The sequence below is a fragment of the Electrophorus electricus genome, chromosome 21, assembly GCF_013358815.1.
Source record: "Electrophorus electricus isolate fEleEle1 chromosome 21, fEleEle1.pri, whole genome shotgun sequence".
NCBI lineage: Eukaryota > Metazoa > Chordata > Actinopteri > Gymnotiformes > Gymnotidae > Electrophorus > Electrophorus electricus.
Window position 1 is genome coordinate 9,336,336 of NC_049555.1, and position 22,500 is coordinate 9,358,835.

A 22,500-nucleotide genomic window follows, 5' to 3' on the forward strand; every position below is an offset into this window, starting at 1 on the left:
CCACCAGCCAGCTACACAAACACATTCCGTACGCCTTTAAACACAGAACAATGGACAAGCACATAGCAGAGCACATTAATGCTTTTGTAAATAGAGAGAGAGAGAGAGAGAGAGAGAGAGAGAGAGAGAGAGAGAGAGGAAGGAAGAAGAGATAAGCAGAGCTCGGCTGTGCTAGCGCCCCCCCTCCCTCCCTGTCACGCCACCTCTCCATCACTCCATCCATCCTCCCCAAAAAGAAAAAAAAAAGGCAGAGATTCCATGGTCAGCACCATGCTGACCGGAGTGCGACGGACAAGCCTTGGACTCACTCTCCAGCCCCTAATTGACTGCGCACGCTTCGGTCACACTTTCTAACTAGCATCCTGTAATGGATTTCCATGTTTGTTGCGCTTTTAACTGCCGCCGCGAATGGAAGGCAAAATGTCTCTTTATTAGCAAAAACAACAGCTCTCTCTTCTCCCTTTTGCTCTCCATAAAAGACAATTTCTGCCACCACTCACCCTGTTTGTTTTTTGCAAGGTCAACCCGGGCTGACAGTTGACAAATGATCTCAAGATGGCTGCATCATCTGTCCTGTATTTTTCTTTTCATCTTTTTTTTGTTTCTTTTTCTTTGGGGGGGGGGGGGGGGGGGGTTGATAAGATGCATGCCATGTATATTTGCCATGGACTTGGCCACGTATTTTCTACAAGACTGGTTTCATGCTTGGAGCTTTTATTGGTTCGGAAGGGGTTGCGTGGGCAGGTAGCAGAACTGATTTTTCATGGCGGGGAGGAAGTTGGTGCGTCTCTCCTTCACAGGCCTGAGCCTCAAATCTCTCAGATCTGGACTTAGCCTGTTCCTGCATCTTGGCAAGGCACGCTGATTCAGTATTATAGACAAGCTGGTCATCAGATGGGGTTTGGGTTTATTTCTGTGTCTCCCCCCGCCTCTCCCCTCCTATCAATGTCTCATCCAAGTTGTCTCTTTCTCTCTCTCTCTCTCTCTCTCTCTCTCTCTCTCTCTCTCTCTCTCTCTCTTTTCTACTGGACAGAAGAGTGCCCGAGAACTCAATGTCCTTGAAGACACAACAACTTTTCATTTTAATAATTTGATTGATTATTTTCCCTCGTTTTGCTGTTGTTCTTTCTCTTCTTTTTTTTTGCAGCTTGATTTTTTTTACATTTTCACATGATTAGCATTTACAGTGAAGGGACTGAGAAAACACAGAAAGAACTTCAACCGTAGGCCACTTTGACAAAACCCAGAGTACGTGTTTAATTACCTGATGGGTTTTTTTTTTACATTGTTGTCATCTCAGAGACAATATTTCCCTTGTTCTGATGGTCTTATTATGGTCTCATTTGAATGGTTGCACTCCGCAGGTAGTCTCCCCATATCCAAACAACACCCACTCCTTCAACACTCCACGATGTCTTGTTTCTCATAATGTTTAATTGCATTAAGAGATGTGTCATGGAGGAAAGAGAGCGAGAGAGAGAGAGAGAGAGAGAGAGAGAGAGAGAGAGAGAGAGAGAGAGAGAGAAAGAAAGGGAGAGAGAGAGAGACAGAGAAGGAGACAGGCAGATGAGGTGTCATCGCTTTTTAAAACACAATTAGGTAACACCTCGTCAGGGGTTCTGTCTACTTGTGGTTGACAAGCGCGTGAACGTTAGCAGTAAGAACGTCGTTAAGGCAGAGGCTGTTACAGACGCCTGAGGAACTGCTTGTTAAGCCGACTGACAGGTGAGTCTGGGAAAGCACCCTCACCTGTCCACAGTGCATCCTGATCAGTACCAGAGCTGAAATCACTCCAGTCAATACTCACCAAGCTATTGTGATTACTTAGTGTGTGGTTTGTGTGTGTGTCTCTGTGTGTGTGTATGTGTGTGTGTGTCTGTGTGTAAAGGCTTATGGGTAATTGCATAAACAACATATAGTAACTTTTATGGGAAGTGAAGGAATGGAGAGATGTGGAGAAAGCATCAGAAAGGAACCCCGCCCCCCCTCTGTGTCTCTCTCTCTGTGTCTTTCTCTCTGTGTCTCTCTCTCTCTGTGTCTCTCTCTGTCTCTCTCTGTGTCTCTCTCTCTGTCTCTCTCTCTCGGTCTCTCTCTCTGTGTCTCTCTCTCTATCTCTGTGTGTGTGTGTGTCTCTCTCTGTGTGTGTCTCTCTCTCTGTCTCTCTCTGTCTCTCTCTGTATATATTTGTCTCTTTTTTCTTTCAAAAGTGCCGTTGTTTAGCTGGAGTTCCAAGACATGGCAGTTCAACAGATTGTCATCCCTAAACCGCTGTCGTATCATCAGTGAGCATGATGATGATGATGATGATGATGATGATGATGATGATGATGATGATGATGATGATGATGACGACGACGACGACGGTGACGATTTCAGTGCGGGAGTGGCATTTTACTGTGCTGCCCATATGCCTGATTAAAACACTTGCTTATCGGTGTATTCACTTACACGTCCGTCTAGACAGAAATAGATGGCTCGGGTGGGCGGTGGGGACAGTCGGAGACGTGCTACGCCCTGATTGGGTTTGTGCAACATGATAATGTCCAAATAGATACTTTATGAAAAATGATGCGCCGGGCTCATTAAGGAGCTGCCCCACTAATGTCATGGATCGGCCGGTGGAGGACAGTGAGACTCGAGGGGCCGTTGGCGTGGGGTTTGAATGCACAGGCAGCAGTATTGGATGATGCACCTTGCAACTGACACACGGACACAAAGCATGCAGAGGGACAAGTAATGGTCATGTAGAAATATCAATATGAAAAAGGGTCAATGCTAAATAAGACACATGGGCACGGATGCCTGAATAAGAGTGGCGTGGGGCTGCCAAAGGCAAGGAGAGAGCCAAGGAGATCTAATCCATTCTGCTCCTCAGAAACATCCGGAAGAAAGAAAGAAATGGTTAATGGAAAATACCCCAGAGCCACACAAATCAAGCTGAGAGTCAGATAAAAAAAACCAAAAAAAACCAAGAGCTCTCTATGGCTTGCAAACAAAACCACAAATAAATATATAATCATTTAGTATTATGCTGGTTGTCTCTGAAAGGCATTATCTGGCATTGCCTTCTCAAGAAAAAGCACTTTTGACAGGGCACCCCATAAAAACAGGAAAAGAAAAGTCATGACTTCAAAAGTGTTTACTCCCCCTGTTCTTTAATTTGCCTGGGCATATGCAGTTTATTTGCATTTCAAATATGTGTATTTGAAGCAGGTGGTTTAAATGCCAAGATGCGAATTGATGACAATCACCTCTACCATAAGCGTCAAGGGAGCTGTACTTGCAGCTGACATTAAAACTAAACGAACAGCAGCTAAGCAAACACATGGAAATAGAACTCTTTTAGCAGGCCCCTCCTCTTGCTGCCTCAGTTTGCCTCCATCTACATTTCTTATTTTAATATTCATGTACATTTAAATATCAACACATATAGAGTTGGAGAGACAGCTGTGTGTTTAAACAGAATTATATTTTGCCTTGAAAGGAAAAGACTAAAGGAAAAAAAAGAACCAAACATTTAGGTGACGATAAATCTATTCAGCCATGAACAACGTCAAATACAACCCTCCCCACCCCCATCACATACACATGCATGCACACACTCCAACTCAACAATTTTCATCGCTTCCATATTTATATCTGTAATTTACAGTAAATCCAGTAGCTGTCAATCATGAATTAAAAACTCCAAATTTACAACAGGAGGAAACAGCTGCTTCTACATTTACAGAAAGACCACTCTAAAATATTAAAGACGTGTCACCCAGTTTGCCGAGGCCCTACATCTGTGGCCATCTGTTTTCTATTAAAACATTACACCAAAAAACATGGCTATTTCCACGCTTTTAGATCAGCCCAGGAGAGCGAGACTGACAGTGTAAGCCCTCCCGACGTGATTAGCTCTTGTACACGGCCCCCGTCCCGTGGTGTCAGCGAGAGAATGAAAGTGATAGAATAGCGGGAGAAGCGTTTCCACCAGACAGTGAGGGTAGTGGAGAGGCTGGGCCGCGTTTTAAGTGACCCGCTCCCTCGCATGATCAGAGAGAGAGGCAGAGGAGCGGGGCTGCAGGCTCATAACAAGCGAGCGGTGGGCGTCGAGATGCAATACGTTCGGAGTCGTCTGACGACATTTGAGGCCTTGATGTGTTTAGCGAGGGGTGGAGGGAGGTTGGGGGTGGGGGGGGGGGATGAAGGAAGAGAGAGAGAGAAAGACAGGAAGAGAGAGAGCGAGATGCCAAAATATTCTGTTACACTGGATTGGAGAAGAATTATGGTCAGTGTCAAAGGTAAACAATTACAACATCGTGAGTCACTTTTTGGAGCAGGGGCCAGGGGAGATCATGCCTGCTTCCCTAATAGGTAATTTCCTTTGTCTCTATTTTCACGTGTTCACCTCCTCAGGGCCGCTCCTGGGGAAAGAGAGAAAAGACAGGGGGCCAGAAAAGAGCGAGAGACTCTGCCCCACTCCCTCTGCCTGCCTTTCCGACGAGCCGTTTTGTTCCGCGGCGAGAGCTGGCAGCGCGGTGCAGCTTCATCTCTGCCGCGCAGACGGAAAGCCCGCTTGGCAGATTTCTGGATCTGACGGCACGGCGGAGCGAAACTTTGGGCCCCCTGCCGTGCGAGGAGCCCCTGTCTATTGTAAAGAAGTAAAAAGGTTGTTTGCTGTGGGTTTTAATTGCTGAGTAGGAGGCTCAAGCTCGTCAGCGTACGTTCTAACGTGGAGGCTCCTGTGTGTGAATCATTATGATATCAGTGTACTGCCAGTGACAGACAGTCTGATTAACAAGCTCTGGTTTTTTTTTTTTTTTTTTTTTTTTTTTTGTTCTTTATCTTTGTGCCTTCTTTCTTTTTCTTTCTCTTTTTTTAAATGAGGGCTCCTGCTGCTCCACAAGAGATCTCTCTTCCTCGCTCTCTCACTCCCCCCCCCCTCAATCACTTCCTTTCCCCCACTCCCCCTCCTTCCGCCTCTCCCCCTGCCAAAGATGGCGGGAGTCACAGGTGTGTGGCAATAATTACACATACACTCAGAAAAATAATGTCATTTCTCTCCATTTAATAAGTTAGCAGTAAAATGCGGGTTGGGGGGTGGGGGGTTGCACATGGGGAGAGCGAGCTTAAATCTTATCTGATACCGGGGCCCCCTAACTCAATCATATGGCTCTTAAGAACAGGACACTAGCAGCTGGGGCTTGCTAATATGCATGCAATATGTGTGTAAAACGATATGCTTTAATTTTGAGCCCACTTTAAGCAGCAACAAAATCTGTTTATACGGGAGACATTTTTTTTTTAAAAAGGGGGTAAAATAAAGCCTGTTAACTCCCTCAGTCCTGCCAAGATGTGACATCTGTTACGTCTTCCCCTTATCCCTTAGCTCCAAAGCCCAGTGGCACGGTGCGGCGTTTTAAGGGGCCTGGTGCTCCCTTCTCAAGGCTCCAAGCACATTGCTTTGGATTTATAAGAGATGATAGCTTTGTCATAGAGGATTCCTTCTGGGTTTATATATATATATATAGTTTTCATTTTTTGTTGTTTATTTTTCCTTGATTAACTTTGCCAGATAATGGAGGTGCACTATGTATCACAGACGGCTGCGGCTTAATTTCTTTGTGATCTTCAGCTGTTTGTTGTCAGTGAGTTGAAGACCGCGCTTTGCCTTGGTTGCTGGATTGTGCACCATTTTCTTGGACCAGCACCAGCCAGTGTGTGTGTGTGTGTGTGTGTGTGTGTGTGTGTGTGCCTGTGTGTGTCGCCTGTGGGTTCTCCTAAAGAGCAGGAAGAGTGAGAGAGCGCGAAGGAGAGAGGGCCTTGGGGGTAGGGGTACAGGCAGGGAGGAGGAGGAGGAGTAGGAGAGAGGAAGGGGGAGTTCGACTTCAAAAAGCCTCCGCCACAAGCTGCCGCTGGCCCTGACCACTCCACAGATGCTTTTGTTCCTCTCTCTCTCTCTCTCTCTCTCTCTCTCTCTCTCTCTCTCTCTCGCTCTCTCTCCCTCTGTCTTCCCCTTGTGTCTTTGGCGATGCACACTGCGAGCTCATATCAAAGTCATGCTGTCTGTTAAGACTTCAAACCCCCTGGCCCCATCCGTCAACCCCAATCAGGCAGCCGCCCCCAAACGGAAGGCGCGCCCTCCGACTGGAGTGGAATATTTGATCTGTCCTCTTCAGGAGGATCAACAGACAGAAATCGGCAGGCGGACGTCGAGGCGTTGGGGAGAGGCAACATTCGGTGGAGCCAAGGGTGTGTGTGCGTGCGTGCGTGTAGGTGGAGAGGAGGACGGTGTAAAACTGCCTCTGCTCTTCAGGAACCTGCGCTACACGTGGCTTGCCAGCGTTTGACCCGCACCGTCTCCGGCTATGAGACGGGGACACTGGGGTGATATCACTGCAGCCTCTGCTCACTGACCACGAGTCTGCCAGTTCCTTTAGCTTGCAGGGAGGCCTGTGCTATGCTAGCGTGTTCTGCTAATTCACCGTTCAAACGTAGCCATTGCATGTGTCAGGAAAAGGAGGCCTTGCATTTACAGCATTTAGCTGACGCCTTTATCCAAAACCACTTACAAGTATGACTGAGAACCAGGGCCTTGCTCAGGGGCCCAACAGCGGCAACTTGGCAGTGGTGGGGCTTGAACCAGCAACCTTCCAATTACAAGTCAAGTACTCTAATCACTGAGCTACCACTGCCGCTTACAAGAGGCCTTCGGTCCTCGTGACTACCTCCTTACCTTAGTGTTTCACAGCTATCTGTCCATCTGTTTGCTCATCACTTTTGGCTATTCTTAGGCCCAGACATGTGCCACATCATGGGGGCTATTACTGTATACTTAGCTCTTAAATCCCTCGTTTGTGAGATCAGACTACATAATTACCTATCGCATTAAGCAGGCACACACACACACACACACACACACACACCAGCATGTAGCAGCTGTGGGCATTAGTGACACACGAAAAGTGCCCAGGGGCGACACGACCCAGACCTCCCTTTGAGTATCGGAGAGTGTGTGTGCACGTCTTTTGTGCATGCGCTTCGTTCATGTGTGTATGTGTTGGCGAGATAGTTTCTTTCCTGCACAAGTGTTCACTGGATGCCTCTTAAATCTCAAAACTGTTTACATTTACGAAATGTGCTTTTTAAAACCAAGTGTGCCAAAGCTGTCCCAATGTTCTGGACCCAGCCTGGTGCTCTGTGCCCAGGCTGCGGTCCTCGGCCTAGCCCGGTTCCCTTGGCCCAGCCCTGTGTCCTTGGCCCAGACCGGAACTCTGTATCCCAGCATACAGCAGGTGTGTCCTGCATGTCCCTCTGTGCTTTATATAGTAGACAACTGATGGGCACCAGGAGGCAGTGAGTCCACACTAAGTCTTTCCATACTGTATGAGTCATATTAAAGCAGTGTGAGGGCTCAGACCCACACACACACACACACACACACACAGACACACACACACCCACAGACACACACCCACACACACACCCACACACACACACACACACACAGACACACACACACACACACACACACGCACACACACACACATGCACTCACACACTTTCTTCACTCCAGTGCATTGCTTAAGACTTTCTATTTACATACATCTATTTGATTTTGTGTGTGTGTGTGTGTGTGTGTGTGTGTTTGTATTGTGTGTATAACAACAAAGGGGGAACATTGAGGATGATCCCTTATTAGTTATATTAGCAGACAGCATAAGTCCTCTTATGTTCCTTTTACATTATGTGATTACTACTTTCCCTAAACAAAGCTCTAATCACGTATCTCCTTGTAGAAAGTAAAACAAACAAACACAAAAACAGACTAAGGCTGCTTCTACTTTATGAGCAATCCGAGGTGGCGTCCGTATGTCTCTGGAACTTCCTACAATAAGAGATGCGTACAAGCAATTGAAAGTCAAATTCTATCTCATGTTGAGACTTGTCTGCCCATCACTGTATCACTAATAACTTAAAATAATCATTCAAATCATTCAAATGAAGGTTTGTGTGTGCAAGTGTGTGTGCATGCACACACAATCATAGCAACTATTCACGTGAACAAACAAATGAATTACATTCCTTTTTTGGGGATAGAGATAAGGGCTTGGGGGTGGGGGGATTGGTGCTGGAAACAGATGTCCATGTGCTCACTGCTAGTAGAATTCCTCTCCATCTCTCTCTGCACTAAGTGACAGTGATGGACAGCAGGCAGCCTCTTTTAATAATTCACTATTTCCTAATCATTTTTCCCCTCCCTTTTGCACTGAAAGTGAGGACGTGATTTGCTGACAGGGTTATGATTGCACAAATCCCCATTAAACGTCCGATGCGAGGACAGAAACCGAAGACACACACACACACTGATGTGCATTCTGCTTATTTATTTATCTATTTGCTACTTTATTTACTACACCGTGCATGCTTTGATCATTTAGACCAGACATCTAATTAACACAAAGATGGACTCACATGCAAATACACACTTGTAGGGAGGGAGAGAAATAGACAGACGGAGAGTGAAGTGGTGGAACACACACACACGCACACACACACACACACACACACACAAGGATACACACGCACGTGCACCTCATTTTGCAGTTGTTCTCTGCCGCTTCCTATTCTGGCTGGAATAACACACAGTGTGTAAAGACAGTGGGAGGAAGGAGGAGAGGTAGAGCCAGTCGTCATCTTCATTTCTCCCCATGCCCGGCGACGCGACGCGGGTAAGTGAGCCTCAACTGACCAGAAATGATTTGCCTCTGTCTGTTAGACACGTAATGGAGTCATTTAACTAGTCAAATTAGGAGCTGCAGAGATTCAGCATGCTTCATTACTGGGTTCCAATGGGCACCATTTTACATTTACGTCAGGAATGATTTCAGGGCAAATTAATGTTTTTATTGTCTCTCACAAATACACCCCCCACCCCCCACAACATATAAAAGAGCAGCTCCCCCTAGAGGTCACTGACCAGAAGTGACAGGGTTCGCAAGGGAGTTCATGATCAGTACTGTGTGAGGGGAATACATGTGCAGTTTTTGACCGTAACCTACCACCTGGCTCTTGAATTCCATTCAAGTATATACATTATCTGGACGTTATCACCAACACCAACACAATCTCAGGGCTCCTGAATTCCAGTGCCACGCAGCACACATGCTGACAAATCAAACTGTGTGTGGTGGAACCAGGGTGATGTGGGGAAGAGCCATGTGTGAGGTCACGGCCCCTGAATAAGTGCATTCGCCCCACGCTGGCTGAGCAGGAGTGGAAGTGATCCAGGCCCAGAGCTGCAGGGAGAGACAGGGGCCCCTGGGGCACGCACAGAGAGGCAAGCCTGCCCGGGGCGGAAGGAGTCCCACGCTGCCCCGGCAGAACCACAGCCCGAGATGTACACCGCTGACTCACTGTTTAGAGTGGGCTCAGGCAGTTTGAGTTTTCTCATTCTTTGATTTCTGTTTGCCTTTCCGACTCTGGATTCCGCTGTGGTTTAGATATCCGATTTTACTCCAAACATCACAAGTACACAAGAAGGTTGTCTGACATAAGGACTGAGTACCGTATCTCAGATCCAGAAGGTGCTCATTCCCAGCATGTGTCGCTTTGCTGCATGCCGTGTGGAGTTTGTTTGGCCTGTGTTCTGCTAAATCCACATCAGTGCTCTAACCGAAACTTTAAAAAATCAGAACTCGGGGTGGCACCTCACTGATGCTGTTTCTTTTAATGCAGATTCTCAAATGTCAGCCTCCTCTCGAATCCTTGCCCTGTCTACTCAGTTAACCCCCACTCAGTCCATCAAAGTGACTGGACATTAAGACATGCAGTCTGGCTTTTTCATTGTCAGCTAGAGCAGTGTAGAGGAGAGAGAGAGAGAGAGAGAGAGAGAGAGAGAGAGCCCACTCTTCGCGGCCCCTGTCGTGCTTGACATTCTGTCGATGCTGGTTCACCCGACCACTGCACGCGTTTGATCCTCTCCTCAGGCTGCCGGGATTTTGCGGCGGGAAGATGCTGTGCAATACGCGGCCGCGCACCAACCCCCGCTCCCGGTCGACCTGGCGCGCACACGCGTCTGCAGGTCCGTGTGAGTGAGAAGAACCACCCTGCACACAGCCTCTTGGCCTCCACCACGGCTGGCCAGCAATCGTCTCGCCGGTAACCGGCCTCTCTGTAACCGGCCTCTCGCTTCCCCCGATAGTGAAAAATTCTGGGTTGTTGTTTTTAGTTTCCTTTTTTGGTGGGTGGGTTTTTTTTTTTTGTATAAACCATAATAGCATGTATGGCAGAGACAAACGAAACCATGCAGGGACAATGCAGCCCTCCCCCTGCACCTAGTTCTCTTTCTTCTTCCCTCGTTTTCTGTTTTTTATTCACATTATCTGCTGTTTATTTATCTGGTCAGGCTGCCTGGTTTATCTGTGCCTGGCGGGCACTTATAGATGAGTGCACAAAACCCTTCCACTGAAACAAGAGATCACTGTGGCGCTAGTGGGCTTCCACAGTCTTCAGCCCAAGCTGTGTAGGGGCAGCGGTGGGCTCGTGGGGATTCAATCAAAATGCTGCTGTTTCCTGTAGCCCTTGAAGGCCTCGAAGGCATTACCAATAACGTAAAAATACTGCCCCGCCACCACCGTTGACTGCACTAGGACAGCTCTGAGGGGAGGGAGGGAGGCAGCTCGAACCTGAGGGCTTGGCTCCGGAGAAAAGGATACTAGGAAGGGGAGTTGAGGCCATCGGCGTGTGACTGGTGCTTAAAGATGTAACAGGTGTAACAGTTAAGATGTGACGAGCCCTTGGTTTAAGAGGGTTCTCCCTGGCTGAGTTCACCTTGCCCCTCAGGTGTCCCTTGTGGACTTCAGTGCCTTTGATTACAAGTCTTGGCTCTTTGGTTATCTTAAAACCAAGACGTGTCACACCTTGTAACGTATTTAACAATCGGACGCGGAATGAAGCACAAACCCGGAACGATGATGTGCCCAGTGTCACTGACCGCGCAGCGTGATCGGGCTGTTTTTGGTTTTTTTGTTTTTACGTGCGGCGCGTAGTTTGGAATGCTTTACGGTGGCAAGAACTGATTTCAGAAGAGCCACATGTCCTTCCAGGGGAGCTTGGGGCTGGGGCATGGCTTGGGCTCAGGCGGAGGGATTTGTGGCAGTTTACCGCGGTGCTGTGGCGAGGCTTAGCCGTGCCGAGGCAGGCGCGGTGTTAAGGTGCAGCCCCTGACAGATTGCACGGTGGAGTCAGCGATGTCGGCGGCTACAGTTACAGCCTGGACACACCAGCGCTTCCAGAAGGTTCACCGCGGGGCTCCGACGGTCCGGAGAATGCTGGGATAGCTTTCCAGGGTTCCAGCGGACCTCAGAGATCAAATGGAACAGCAGGCGCAGGGCGAGAGAGAGAGAGAGAGAGAGAGAGAGAGAGAGAGAGAGAGAGAGAGAGAGAGAGAGAGAGAGAGAGAGAGAGAGAGAGAGAGAGAGAGAGAGGAAGGAAGGAGGTGACAGCGACATCTCTCTGACAGGGCTGTGGAGTGACATCCCAGGCTTTTCTCTCCTGCCTGTTTGAGAGGATTGGGCAGGTCCCAGGCTGAGCACGCTGGTTCCCACAGATCAGCTCTCAGAAAGCATTCCTAATTACTCTTAAGAAGGTAATAGTGTCAAATGATTGCTCAGAGGAACAAAGGATCTTTATTATAGTTTGCTGTCACTGTGTGTGTGTGTGTGTGTGTGTGTGTGTGTGTGTGTGTGTGGTGGGGGGGGGGGTGGAGTTTTATACTCACAAATGTTCTATCATTGCTTTCACCAGGCTGAATTACAAACAGTAGACAGGGAAGGAAAATTAAAAGTAATAAAAAATAATGTTCATGAAGATTGGTGCTTTCAGCCCTCAAACATCTCTCACTTTATTTATTTAGGGCATCTGAAATGTAGCATTTTTTTCTTTCTTTTTTTTTGTAATTTTGTAGAGCAGCAAAGTTCACACTTATAACGTTAGACACAGAGACACACAGAGACAGACTCTTTCTTGTCGGAGAGTTGAGAGAGGTATTCTTATTGGAAAATCTTTCAATAAATCAATGTGACTTTAAACACATTTCCCCCGCGACACTGCTGACCTGATAAGAACTCTGCTAATCTCTTTTGAGGCTGTCGGAGTGCTTTGAACAAAATCTAGTTCGCATCTATCAGCAAGGTTATTTGTCAATGACTTATAATCCCAGGTAAATTTCACTGGTTTTATATTAGAGGCCGCTAATGGTTCTCATGTCTGAAGTTTCTCAGGCTTGGGAAAAAGGAGGAGATTGAAGTAGAACAAAAAGAATGTTATGGATTGGCCTGCCAAAAACAGAGCTAAGAGAGCGAACAACACGGGATAACTGTGGAGAGGGTTTCAGAATCTCCAAAAAGAAACGGCGCAAAAATAAATTCTAGTTAGACCTTATTATTATTACTGTTGTTGTTGCTGTTGGTGGTGGTGGTGGTGGTGGTGGTGGTGGTGGAGTTGTTGCTTCTGTTGTATTTTAAGACAATGATGAACTTTTTTCCATGTCAAATGAATGGTTGTAATTGAGCGCAGCGACTCGTTTCGGGCTATTCGTCTTGTCTCCCTGTACACAAAAGCAATGGCTGCTCTGGAGAACACTCATAGTTCCTATCTCCCCACCAGCAAGGACACAATGTGGGCCAAGTCAGAGAGCAATCAGCAGCCAGACCAGGCCTTCTGGGTAATTTATGAAGCCTCAATTAGAGGAGCACACAAAGTAATGATTCTCAAAAAGAGAAAGGAGAAAAAGGTTCTTGGCCAGGACGTGCCACATTTCCCTCCATCCGCGCTTATTATACCCACGTCCCAAATGTCATAAACAGCGTTCACAGATGAATTATTAATAAAACACATTTGAGATAATAACTTCTCTTTGACAGGCTGTTGTATCTGGTATTGTGCTCGGAAAAGCGGAGTTTACGGAGCAGCTGAAGCTGATAAAGTCATTGGCTCTGCACAGGCCGGAGTGCAGCCTTTTAGCCCGGCGCTCTGGGGGGAGGGGGGGAGGGGGCTTTGAAGTGCTCGTGCACTCCCGGCGTGGACGCTATCCCACCTCGCGTGGGAAAGCACCGCCGAATCCATCATCTCTTCACGGACGATGGCCACAGACAAAGAGGCCTGATCCCGAGCTGTTTATGGCCATGTCAAAGCAAGGGAACCTCTGCTGTAAGTGCTTACACTGACCTCTAAATAATTTGACGTTTCATATTCTAACAATGTCTTACCTCTCACAGTTGCGTAAATAAAAAATGTAAACAGGGTTCTTTGGTCACGGGGATATAAATCTCCTTATTCCTTATTTTTTTGTAAAAAAAACCCCCAAAAAAACAGAAAACTGAGTTTTTGTATTTTTTGTTTCCATAACCAGATGTTTATTCTACCTTGAAATCAAAGCCTGCCTTTTTGCCATCATGTTGTTTGAGCAAGCATGTGTTGGTGAGCCCAGGAATGTGTAAGCTGTGTTAACTGCTTACAAGAAGCACACAGGGACTGGTAAAGCATACTGTGCCACACACTCCACATGCTTCTAATGATCCATCTATTTTGTGTGTGTGTGTCTTGTGTGTGTGTGTGTGTGTGTGCATGTGTGTGTGTGTGTGTGTGTGTGAGTGTGAGTGTGTGTGTGTGTGTGTGACACCTCGCCTCTCCCTGTTCTTTACCATTGCATATTTTCAAACTTGGGCAATGTGATACAATCCCACATATATTCAGTCTTCCACGCCAAGCCTGTAAATTACCCAAATGCCGGGGAACTAAGTGGAGGATTTGGAGGGGGCTGGGTTATGTCACTAACAAAGCCAGCTTTAAGTGTCTGTGCCGTGGCTTCATGGATTAAGAAAGGCCCAGGCCTAAAACAAGGCCAACAAAATCAAGCATGCCGTTTTGAAGAACAGGTGCAGCAAAGACTAACAATTGATGATTATTTATTCGATTATCAGCTACTTTTCCGTGCTCTTTGACTTTCCAGCATATAAACCGTAAAGTGGTCACATAAAATCTGTATATTTTAGATAATATGTCCATGTCAGGAAGAGTATCATTTCCAGCCAGTGAGCAGATATATGGGAAACCTATCTGTGTGTGTGTTTGTGTGTGTGTGTGTGTGTGTGTGTCTGTGTGGATGGCTTACGATGCCTGGAAAGTACTACAGATGTCGAGTTAGTGAAAGAATTTCCAGTCAATTAAAACAGGGCCCTTAAATCAGTCTCAGTGGCCCTCGTCCAAAGCTCATCCGTTCACCAAAAAAAAAACCCAACTACCATTCCTTTCATTCACTGGAGAGCGGCAAATTCCTCATCCGCTCAGGAGATCTGCAAATCTTGTCATCTTGAGTCCCTCTGTTTAGCAGCGTCCAGCAAGGCAGCTCGCGTGGAGACATCCACCTCTCGGCCCCTCTGTGGAAACATCTGTGCGCTGAGCGCAGAACGAGGGGTCTGCTTGGGCTGCCACACACGGCACGTATGTGGGAAAAGTGCAGCATAAATAAGTGTGGGGGGGGGGGGGGGGGGGTTCATAAATAGTGCCGTCTTAATTGAGACCCGGTAAGAGTAAGAAGCAGATGTTGGAGTGGGAACTGTTGAATCATCAGAGACCGGCAGGGAGGCAGGCGAAATCACATTTAAAAAACCCCGACCAGGTGCTCGTTATTTTCCATCACAGCTCCTTGCGCTGACGTAGAGCGAGCGTGAGTATGCGTACGTGACAGCGTGCGTCAATCTCTGTGTACTTTCAGAGCTCTTTAAGGGTCCAAAAAGTGAGTAAAGAAGTTAAGGAGGAAACCGTTATACCATTTGGCTACGGAGCACCGTCGGTGCCAAGAGGCATATTTATGTCTCTATAGAAGCTTTACAAGCTGCGGGGAAGATTGTGCACTCGCTACACACGCTATGTCACTCAGTTGTTCTCATATCTGTCCAAACTTTAAAACGAACATACAGAGGCGAACCTTTTTTCCTTTACTTGTCACAGACTGTGAAAGAAAAAGTCTGTCAGCCTACATTCTCCAAACTTGAAACATTCTAACATCTCTCTCTCTCTCTCTCTCTCTCTCTCTGTGTGTGTGTCTCTCTCTCTCTCTCTCTCTCTCTCTCTCTCTCTCTCTCTCTCTGTCACTGTGCTTATGGGAGTCTCTAGTGCATGATCTGAGGGGAGTGTGTAGTAGCTGCTCTCCTGTGTGCGACCGCTCTCGTGATTTCTCCCCCCTGGAAATGAGGAGTACGGATGTCAGGTTCCCTCTGATAGCTGCTGTGTTACCGCTGGTGGGAGACCTGAGAGAAAGGGTTCTGACAGGTCCTACCAAGCAGGATAAAAGGCCCTGCTCTGTTTCCTGTTTCCTCACCTCTCTCTCCCTCGCTCCTCTCTCTCTGTGTGGTGAGTGACAGTGTCACTCTAAGGGGAGCTCGTCTGGAGCAGCCTGCCTGACTCAGACGTGGCGCTCAGGGGCGCGTTCCCTCCGCAGCGCGACGGCGCACAGAATTAGTGCGCAAGTGCGACGCGGCTCACAACACCCCCTCGAATAATACCGGCAGTGACTCCTGGGAGCATGACTCTCCTAGATTAGAGCTCCCAATTAATACAACACACAACATACACACACTTACACACACACACACACACACACACACACACACACAGAAACAGAGAGGGAGAGACATGGAGAAAGTAAGTGAGGGAGAGAGGGTGAGACAGAAGGAGAGAAGCAGAAAGGAAGGGAGCGAGGGAAACAGAGAACATGCCCTAGTGAACATGCCCTATGTTACTATGGGAACATGTCTGACATGGGCTGTCCATGACACAGTTTGTGTGTAGGCTTGGCTGTTTGCTCTCCTTTCTGAAGGCACTTGGCTCAGGTAGAAGCAGCCGTGCTTTTCTGCTCAAATGTGTCTCCTCCGCTTCACTTTCATGGATTTATGTGAGCAGCCATCACAGAACACACTTTACTGAAATATTGCGCATCATGGCTAACCTCACCGCCATCTGGGTGTGCGTGCATGCACGTGTGTGTGTGTGTGTGTGTGTGTGTGTGTGTGTGTGTGTGTATGTGTGTATGTGTGTGTGTGTGTGTGTGTGTGTGTGTGTGTGTGTGTGTGTGTGTGTGTGTGTGTGTGTGTGTGTGAAGGGGAAGTGAGTGTGTATGGCCTATTTAAGCAAGGCCCAGCTAACCCCACATTAAGCCGTGCAAAAGAAAAAGCGTGATTCATTCTCAAATGAGTCCTGATGAACAAAAAGTGACCTCATCTCTTCCTGTTGTCAAACAAAAGGTTCTTTTTAAAAAAGTTCGGGGGGAGAGAGGGTGACAGGCAGATGAGAGAAGGCAACTCTGGAACACTGTACGAAACAAATCTCATCAGAGCGAAATCTGAAGCGCCAGTGCTTAAGAAAAATGGACAATAGCAACTTTTTACCAGCAACCCTGCAGTGACCTTGTTAGCAGTGGGGCACTCTGGTAATCTGCACTTAATGATTTCTCTCTCTCTCTCTCCCTCTTTTTCTCTGTTTTTCTCTCTTTTTCTTTTACATTAGACTACAGAGTGTCACAGTCATTTAAGACATGGCCCTTTTCAGGACCCCCCCCCCCACCCCGCGTGCATTCCAGCGTCATTATGTTACATTGTTGTAGAATAAAGCCTGGTATTATGTTCCCCGGTAAAGGCCACAAGTGGACTGAGTTTTTATCTGCTGAACGAATCAATCAGGATTATGTCAGTTGAAAAGAATCACAGACAACAGTCGCCAGCAGACCAAGAGGGGTGTGTGTGTGTCTGTTTGAGAGAGAGAGCGAGAGAGAGAGAGAGAGAGAGAGAGAGAGAGAGAGAGAGAGAGAGAGAGAGAGAGAGAGACCCTGCAGATTAATGTGAATGATCGCAAAATAAATATGTAGTTGCAGCTCAGGACTATGGTGTGTTGACGGAAGTGTAATTTCTACAGTAGAGAGCCAAAGAGCTTGCTTTTGGATTTTATGGGGTCCTCTCTCAGTGGGGGGATTCTGAGGACAGTAATTATCATTTCAGCAGAAATGATTAGGAGATCAAATGGAGATCGAATGCCATTTCCTTCCATTAATGCAGGGGGGTTTAGAGCGTCTGTCATGGGCTGGCCATCGGCGAGCCTGTGGGAACCACCAAGACAACAGGCCAGGGTGGAGCCGTGGCACAGGGGCACAGTGTCCTATACATCACAACCCCGTAGAGGGGAAGGGGGTGGAGGAGTGAGAGAGAGAGTGACAGAGAGAGACAAAAATTAGGGGTTGGCCTTATGCTGCTTGGAAGACATGCTTCTCTCAAAAGCCTTTTCTGCCAGACAGTATTAGAGGGACTTATTAATAAATATCCCATTGGCCAAGCTGTATCATTTCTTACCTAATTGTTCCTTTTTTAGACTCACCTGTCTGGGTTAAGGTCACTGCTCAGGGGTCACCCCCATACAGAGCGCCTCTTCTGCAGGGGGGGGGGGGGAACGACCATCTTACTGGACAACAGACCCATACAAAACCACAAACTCCCTAAAGGCCAGAGATCGGCTGCATGGGGAGGAAGGTTCTGCTCTTTCTGCTCCTTGGCTTCCTTCTTCATCTTGTAGTTGTATTACACAGACACAGCTACGCTCTCTAGCCCACCTGTTACCAGTTTTTATCATGGTTGGCATGGTAGCGGGCGTTGTACTGGAGGCCTTACACGAGAGCCTGTGTCACTGCTGACTTAAGAGTGTCCAGGCTGTGACCCAGGCCAGTGACGAAAAGTATAGGATGGGGAACACAAACTGCCGTAGTCTCTCTCTTTATCCATTTTATTTCATATGATTTTCTTTTATTTACCTTGTTTAGACTCGTTTCTAGACATGCTGTGCATGCATGTGCGTGTGGATGCGTGCGGCGCGGTGATGTCCTCGGCTCTTCCACTTTCACTTAACTGCAGGAAAAGAGCAAAGCGCTCGAATGCCGCATTACCATTTGTGTTGTATTTATGTACTGCAAAAAAAGGTAATAGATCAAGCACATTCCATTATTCCCTTATAAGATCATTAGCAAATATAATTAGATATGAGGGAAAGTAATTTGGGCGAGAGAGGGAAGAAAGCGCTATCAGGCACATAAGACAGATTGCCGCATCAGTGTTTGGGCTTAAATTGCTCTGTGGACGTATTATCGGTATGAGGATCTCTGCCCCAGAAATGGAGGCAGAGGAGAAGACGTGCGCGCGAGCTCCCTTGCCCCGTTTTCCTCGGCCCGCGGCCACCGCCGTGGCCTGGCCCCGCTTGGCTCGGGATGCACCCGACCCCTGAGGGCCTCCGTTACGGTTTGCGTCGGGGGTTCGGACCTGGACGCGAGCTTCCCGTTATCTCCATTTACGTGCACAGCCCCTCGGCTGGCGCTCCTGACTGGAGCAGCTTGCGGGAGCCATCCACATAAGAGCCTCTGGATTCTGAAGGAAAGAACGCTGCAGGAGATGACCAGGAACGACCTGTTCCAAGTCACAGAATAATGCTGTTTCGTTCACTTCTGAAGGCTCTCCTGGCGTTTCACCTTATCATCGTCCTGGGTTTTAGTCAGACACCCTGTTCTATATCCATCAGCAGATGCCTTCTCTTGTAATACCTCGTCGCGCTCTGGAACTATTATCCAGCCTGGCTTACATCTCCACCGTATTAGGCGTATGGCAAATGTGCTATTTGTTTTACCTGCACATGTTCCCCTTGTAGCAAAGAGGAGCCACAAATCCCTCAGCAGACAGAGGGCCTCTTTAAGTGCCACATGTGTGAGTTTCGTCCCTGTGCTTTTGTGTTCTTCAGCACTGCTGTATGCTTATCTGAGGCAAATCTGAACCCACGCAGCCAGCGAGGCACAAACGTGTACACCCCCCCCTCCCCCGCCCAGAAACATTGGATTTCTTTTACACTTTGAGGGAGGGGTGGGGTTGATGCGTGCTGATCCTCCTAGTCTTTGTGAATCACTGCAAATGGTATTCATAAACATCCTGTGTTCATTAAAACCTTCTAAAAATATGATTTGGGTGCACTTCCTAGTGCTCAGCCTCATTGTGTGTGTGTGTATGTATGTGTGTGTTTGTGTGTGTGTGTGTGTGCGCGTGCGCGCACTCATATTTACATATTTAGAAATACTGGTCTGTACAATGAGGCCTACCTTTGCCAAAAACAACACTTTTCCAACAGTGCCGGATGCCTGAGGGAGAACAAAGCCACGCTCCATGGCAGTGTGTATGGTGTGTGTACCTCGTGAGCGGTGTGTGTTCTGCAGGGTCGTGAACCGCGTCTGCTCCTCATTCAAACAGTGCAGAAACCAGTGTGAAGTTGAATGTTTCATGCCTGGAAATACCTCTCTCTATACAGACAGTGAGGGAGAACCCATATTATACTATTATTACAGATTCAACTAAATTATTAGGGAAATTTTCACAATCCATATTCATTCTGTATATCCTGATATCCTGTTTTACATGTTAGAAAGAATGTGGATGGTGTAATTAAGGAATTATGTTTTTCCCCCTCTTAGGTTTTTGAGGAATACCTGAAAATGAGCTCTTAAACCCCTCAAATTAATGAACCACTGTGACTTAGATATGTACTTAAACAGATTACATAGTAAAATGACAGAATTATTTAGTACCCCAGATAGACCAGTACATAAAATGGGGCCTTGGAGCACTTCCGTGTGACACCCCCACACACCCAATCCCCCACCCCTGGTCGCCTTAGTTGTGCGGTGTGGTGATAAGAGGAGGCAGTTGTGAAATGTCAGGTCTTCAAGCTGAGACAGCGGGGAGAGTTCCCTAAGCGGGCTGGCCCTTGTTAACAGGGTTTTCTCCCAGCCTTGTGCTGGGCTATTGTTCTGTCCGCCTCTTCATTTAGCCATTCTGTTAAGCATGACACATGTATTAACATAAGATGGATCCTGGAGCTATGAGTCCTCTTACCATATGTCTTGTATTACTTTCCAGGGCCCCTACTCTGCCTCGTGTGCACTCGAGATGCGTTAACAGAATCAACCAGTAGAGGGCGACAGAAAGCTTGCAGCGCGACGCTCTGTGCGGAAAGGGTAGCGAGCAAGGTCTAATCTTACCGTTTGAACTCTGTTTCCTCCGTTTTTCCGTATGCTAAATTCGCCCTGACTTAAATAACGATTTTAGGCGAATGTAGATGTTATCTTTACAGGCAGAACACAACGATAAGGTTAAAAATGTTAAAGACATGTCAGTTTATCGGCGTGGTGGCACGGCAGTGAAGCTCTGACGGAGATAGGATACTGCACTAATTAAGAAATATCTCTTAATTTGGTGGGCCTCCATGTGCTGCTTTTTAATGAACAGAAAATGTATCTGTGGTTCTTAAAAGTTATTACTCCGTCTTCCAATGGGAAATCAGACATTAAACAACATACCAAAACCGTGCCGAAAACAAAGGTTGTGAGGAACGATAACGTTGATGTGCTAGTCTCTCGATCGCAGTGGCAGTTGTTCGGGGAGAAGTAATGGCGTCCTTAAATAATAACATTCCAGGTGGCTTAGTTAATGAAGAGTGAAAATCAAATATGTGGCGTAATCTGTAACTCATTACTGGAACTTTCTTTAAAGGGAAGTCACAAAGAGCAAGCACCCTTGGGAGAACGGGCGTTTTAAAAGATGGAGAACACGATTTATTATCATTATGGTTATGATTATCTTTAATTTCCTTTCGGACAGAAAAAAAAATGCGTTCAGACAGCTGTAAAAGCATGACAGCAGCATATTCTTTTAAGTACTGCCAATCAGTTCACATTTTAAAAATAGCAACCACTTCATCTTCGCATCTACATGAAATATCTGCAGGTTGGAGAGAAATGACATTGACTATCATGATCCTATTGTCGCCGTGAACTTGAGCGGACGACTGGTCCGGAGTCCTGTATCGCCATCTTGTGGACAAGGCGAAGCTTGACATGTGGGGAAGCGCCCAGGATCTTTTCCTGCAATGACAAGCCAAAGTTTCATGCAATTTAATAGAGATTAGAGCAGTAATATTAGTGCCTTCAAAAGGAACTCCGTAAGATGATGATCGTTTAAATTTATTTGTGAATCTGGGAGAGGGTATTTCAAGTGTGAAATAGTGTCATTAATCACTGGTGTTCCGGTTGTTAGGGAGCCTTTCTCGTTGCTACATCTCCTGATATTAGTAGCTGAGGATGGGGGAAGAGTTTCATTCTTCTCTTAATCTCCATCAGCATATTCCAAAGCGCTTGACATCTGCGTCAGAACTGTGCCTCTTTAAGAAATATACATCTTGATTTGCCAGTGACGGCACGTCTGTGTGCATAATGCAAAGTGAGTAGGTGTCAGCGTTATTGCTTTTAGGCGGATCTAAACGGCGACGTGTTATTAGCCCAGGATCGGCTCCTCTGTTCATTTCGATAACACTTCTTGCGAGAGCAGTTTCAAATAAACGCATGTTTTAATTTCATTTTGTCATTTTCATGGAGGCATTTTAACAGAACATGACATGGAAAATGCACTGTGTAGGTTTTATTGCCAAATAATTTTCTCCGGGGTTGTAGCGAGAATGAAACTGCATTCATATTATTTACTTCGCGTTGCAGTTGCGAATAATTAGAACAACTGTAAGCATTTTGCTAGAATTCAAACTTCAGCAATAAGTGCATGAACGTATTATTCTGAAAGTTATTATCCCACACAAAGTTGTTTGGTAAGAAAGGCTGAAAATATTCAAATACCTTTTTTTTTTTTTTAACTTAATGTAATCTTTATCTAAAATATATTTGGAAATATGTTTGCAGTGTTACTAGCTAATAGATAATACCCTGCAGAATAGTGGTTTAGCATATATATATGTATATATATATATATATATATATATATATATATATATATATATATATATATATATATATATATATATATATATATATATATAAAATTTGTGCTTACATGAGTATACATGTTCATATGCAAACACCAGAAATGCAAAAAAAAAAAAAAAAAAGCAACTGCCATTTTTGTTGTTTGGTTGTTGTTTTCTACTTTATTTGGTAATACTAGTAATATTTTGAAATGATAGCCTCTGCATTTTGATGTACATTAGTTGTAACATGAGCTTAGGAAAACAATTAATAATTCATAGTGCCTTTGCAGTGTAATGATGACTAAATTTGTGTTTGCCTTGCGCCGATATAATCATACCCAGTGTTTTTCCACTGACATCTGTACATGTTTATTTTTGTAACACTTAAGCAATCTGTGTGTTCCACAGCACAGGGTGTTTTATGACAATTAATGATCAACGCCATTCACAATCATAGCTGCTCCGATCTGGAGGTGTGGACGTTGAATAGCAGCCAGAGTTCCACTGTGGACGAGCTCCACTCAGAGCTACAGGAGTAGTAACCTCAGCTAAGTCTGGGGCACCAGTGACATTGCCAGTTCCTAATTGGACCTAACTCACTATGTGTGTGTGAGAAAGAAA

The 22,500-nt window shown here is 46.4% G+C and overlaps 1 protein-coding gene across 4 annotated transcripts in view; it reads left to right on the top strand.

The window, feature by feature from the left end:
* The window catches only part of znf536 (zinc finger protein 536), a 170,179-nt gene that overhangs the window by 130,914 nt on the left and 16,765 nt on the right, over positions 1 to 22,500 (top strand). The window lies entirely within an intron of this gene.